This window comes from Penaeus vannamei, chromosome 26 (genome assembly GCF_042767895.1).
Source record: "Penaeus vannamei isolate JL-2024 chromosome 26, ASM4276789v1, whole genome shotgun sequence".
Lineage (NCBI taxonomy): Eukaryota > Metazoa > Arthropoda > Malacostraca > Decapoda > Penaeidae > Penaeus > Penaeus vannamei.
Window position 1 is genome coordinate 10,140,725 of NC_091574.1, and position 5,000 is coordinate 10,145,724.

Genomic DNA, 5,000 nt, shown 5'->3' on the forward strand with positions numbered 1-5,000 from the left:
ATACGTATCTTATTTTATCATAAATAGAATTAGTAGATGTGCAGGAAATTATCTTTATATTTAAAAAAAGGGTGACTGGCTGGATTGCTATAGGTTTATCATATTTAATTGCCGTTTAACAATTTATTAATTATATTCCACATACATCACTCGTGCCACAAGAAAATGTTCTGTGACTGTTTCTTTCGTGTTTATATCAAAACCATCACAAAATACAGAGAATACTTAGCTTTTGATTACATTTACGAATTCGAGGGGGGGGGGCGTCTACGGGAGCGTGCGTCCAGCCAGTCGTGAGCGTGAGCGTGAAGTCTCGCGCCCCTGAAAATCACACACAGGGGGCACGACCTAGAATGGCTCTGATTGGCTGGAGCTACACGCCCGTTAACCTGATTGGCCCACGCGAAATTCGGGGGCATATCTTTCAAAGGTAAAATAAAGTGAAATGAGATACTAAAAATAAAAGCGTTGAAATGTGGCAAGGCTAACACCTTAAAAAAAAACATCTGAGATAATTGATAAAATGAATGTATATATAGTAAGAAGCAAAACTCAGCGAGTAAATAAAATAGTTACCCCCAAAAAATAAAGATAAAATGAATTGCGATTCTTAACAGAGAATGGAAGTTAAGGAGGTATTTGTATATTTTCATGTTAGATATTTCCGTGTGTATAAACACGGAGCCAGGTGGACCTCAGGGTACACTACAGTATGTATATATGTATATATATATATATATATATATATATATATATATATATATATATATATATATATATATATATATATATATATATATATCACTGTCCCAAGAGCCGCCACAGTTCAGCAAGGTACCTGGTTTCCATCAGAGTCCACGAGTTGATGCAGAAGTCTTGATACTGGCGGGGCTGTGAACTGCCAAAGGAGGCTTAAGCATCGCTGTTCCCCTTTTCACTCCAGGCTAGCCAACGGTGTAAGCCGGAAGCGAGACAGCATACAAACCACTTAGGTTTCCACACTATCTATTTGCATCACACTCAGCGTGAAGTACCTCCCCACACACGCATACTCACATATATGTGCGTACGTGTGTGTGTGTGAAAATAAATATATCTTATCATCTGCCTGTATCAGTCTGCAGGACATAGGCTTCTCCTAATATTTTCCAGCTGTTCCTGTATTGCAGTTTTAGTTTCCAGTCTTGGCCCCCAAAGTTCGTTATTTTGCTACACCATTTTGTCATTGGTTTGGCCCACAGCCTTCTTATGATATCTATATCCCATTCTCATATCCTGCATATATGGCCTGCCCATCGCCTTCCTTTATTTGATATTGCAAATTATATCTTCCGCTTGGGACTGTTCCCTGATCCTTCTCGTCTTCATCCGACCTCTTAAACTGATTCCTATCATCAGCCTTTCCATTCCTCTTTGGGAGCATTAGTTATCTCTCTGGTAAATGCGTCGTTTCTTTTTAAACATAATGGCAAGAACCTCTTCTTACGGTACTGCAATCAAGCCAAAACTGATACGTTCCTTTATTTCATCTCCACAGCATGAGTTGCCATATATATATATATATATATATATATATATATATATATATATATATATATATATATATATATATATATATATATATATATATATATATATATATATATATATATATATATATATATATATATATATATATATGTGTGTGTGTGTGTGTGTGTGTGTGTGTGTGTGTGTGTGTGTGTGTATACATATATAAATATATATATATATATATATATATATATATATATATATATATATATATATATATATATATATATATAAATATATATATATATATATGTATATATATATATATATATATATATATATATATATATATATATATACATATCTATATATACATATATGTGTGTATATATGTGTGTGTGTATGTGCTTATATATATATATATATATATATATATATATATATATATATATATATATATATATATATATACATATATATATATATATATATATATATATATATATATATATATATATATATATATATATATATATATATGTATATGATAGATAAATATATATATAACTATATGCCTCCACAATTTTATTAAATATATATATATATATATATATATATATATATATATATATATATATATATATATATATATATATATATATATATATATATATATATATATATATATATATATATATATATATATATATATATATATATATATATATATATATATGTATAAATAAATATATATATATATATATATATATATATATATATATATATATATATATATATATATATATATATATATATATATATATATATATATATATATATATATATATATATATATATATATATATATATATATATATATATATATATATATATATATATATATATATATATATATATATATATATATATATATATATTGAGCTTGACTGATACTTTTTGACAACAGACTACACAGAGAGCTCCGCCAATTTATCGTGGTTCGCCGCGACAATTGGCCAGGCCTTCTCTTGTAGTAAGTGCCCCACTACCGCTCCCTTGGAGAGCGAGGTTACAAACCTGGTCTGGACCCTCTGGTCCTGGACATAGTTTGTGGCCACGCACCAAGGGCGACTTTTCGGTGCCTAACTCTTGCTCTCTCCTTCTGACCTCCTGGTGCAGCCTGGGCCTGCGGGAAACGTCGATTTCCAACATTCGCTTGGGCTGCGGTGACGTGATCACATCCCCCTTGTAGCAGGATTGGGGTGCAGAGCGTTTACCACACCAAAACTCCGAGTTCAGCCCACCCAGGGGGATCTCCTGTCCTGTGGTGCTGAAGGGTCGAGTGTAGGGAACAGTGCTTTTTTTTGAGGCCCTTCATAAGACCTCACCTTGAGAGCAGGTATAAGGATAGTCCCCGAAAGGGGACCGATCTGTTTTATACTCTCTCCATGACCACAAAATGAATCAGACTATGGCAGTCACCTTGAAGCCTTTCTAGGTCGCAGGGGGGCGAAAGAAAAACCAAAAGCAAGGAACCGAGCAAGGACAAGACAGAAACACCACCCACAAAGTCTGTCCATTCACACCAGACTGAGGGAAACCTGAACTCTCCTCAGAACTCCCTCAGTCAAGAAGGGGCTCTAGCTGAACCAGCCAAACCAGCTGCCCCCACTTCTAAAGGCCTTAAACCCCTGCAAAAGGGAGGCGTGAAGCGACGAAGGGTGGAAACTGACTCTTAAGAAGAGGCAGAGCACACCCCAAGTCGACTAACGCGGTTTAAGGTACCCCCACCCCCCCCCCAAAAAAAAAAAAAAAAAAAAAAAAAAAAACTGGAGACTTCGACAATGCATACCAACTGGTTAGGGCATTGGAGAAGGAAAGAAATGTCAGACTCTCAATCCGAATCTCTAGAGATGAGGGCATGATCATTGCCCCCAAAGACAAAGCCACCCTGAATTTCCTGCAGGAAATCAAGGTGCTAAAAGACGGGAGAAAAGTGTGTATCTCACCACTGACCTCCCAAGAGAAAAAGACCAAGATGGTGCTACTTGGTTTCCCACTAGGGTTCGACGTGGAGGTGATCACGTCTCTCCTACAAGTGGTGGAGGCTTCCCGCATGACCAAATAGAAGTCTCCAATCAGGCAAGTCCTGGTTATCCTCAAGGGAGCCCCAATCACCACCCTTGATCTGGGTAACTGGGGCTCATACAAGCTCAGGACATATGTGCCAGAGCCCTTGAGGTGCTTCACGTCCCAGAAATTTGGGCATCACCAGGCCAACTGCAAGGCCAAAGCCAAATGTGGTGTATGCAGCGAGGCACACGAAACAGAAGTGTGTATCAAGGCACACAAAGATGGCCAGCAGACACAACAGCCAAGTGTCCAAACTGCGCCAAGGAGCATCGTGCCTGGAGCCTGGCTTGCTCTGTCAGGAAACAGGCAGTTATTAAAAAGCAGGAGCAAGCCAAAAAGCGTCCTGACTTTGTCCCTGCGTCCCCAGGCACCTACGTTTGGGGTAAAAACAAAAGAGAAAAGACTCCCCGACCTCCTAAGAGGAAGGAGTCGCCCCCACAGCCAAAACTGGATACCTCTAACAGAGAGGAATTCCCCAAGCTTGCTAGTGGCAAAACCACAAAAAAGAACCAAAGGGAAAAAGGTTCAAAGACCACAGCAATGGTCCCCCCAGTAGAGGATAATCTTTTCTTTGACGAGAAAGATATGACTCTCCTGTTGAGTGCTGTAGTTTCTGCAGTAGCAACGGCCTTGGGGAGGACCAGTGAGGAGGCGGAGAAAGCAGTGCAGGTCGCAATGACGGCTATGACCCAAACTGTGGCAGCTCTGAAGGGAAGGAAGCTAGAAGCCTCCAAACCGATAACGAGCAGCGCTCCCCTCCCTAAATCCTTGGATGGCAAGCTAGCTTCGGGAGAAGCATTATGTGAAACCCCAGCTAGGCTGTCAGGACAGGCTGAAACTGTGCAGCAGAAGCCCCCACTGCAGGCCGAGTCTGTGCAGCCAAAGTCTCGTCCCTTGAAGCTATCCCGCCGCACTGTGGAGATGGTGTTGAATCTCTTGCTGTTGAGATTCAGCTACCTGGGGGCCCTATAAAAATATATAATATTTATAGCAAATCACTGTGTGAGAGCTTAGATCTGAACCAGGTCTGTGCTACTGCAGCACAAGACCGAGTGATCAAAGGGGGAGACTTCAATGCACACATAGCCATGCTGAATCCCCACAAAAGGCCGAACGCGGCAGGCATTTATATAGCAGAAGTGCTTGAGACGTTCCCTGAGATCGCTCTTCTCAACACCAAAGAACCAAGGCATGTGAAGGGAGGGGTCCTAGACCTCACCTTTGCCACTGCAACAATGGTGGAGAGAATTCGGTGGTGTGTCGATGATACGGTTACTAGTGATCACTACGGCATAGTCACCACACTAATGGATGCAGGTCCAGCCCAAAGACGACATCACATTCCTAAATGGAAA

The 5,000-nt window shown here is 39.2% G+C and overlaps 1 protein-coding gene across 1 annotated transcript in view; it reads left to right on the forward strand.

Moving 5' to 3' along the window:
* LOC138866551 (glutamate receptor ionotropic, delta-2-like) overlaps nt 1-5,000 on the forward strand; it is a 49,729-nt gene that overhangs the window by 10,193 nt on the left and 34,536 nt on the right. The window lies entirely within an intron of this gene.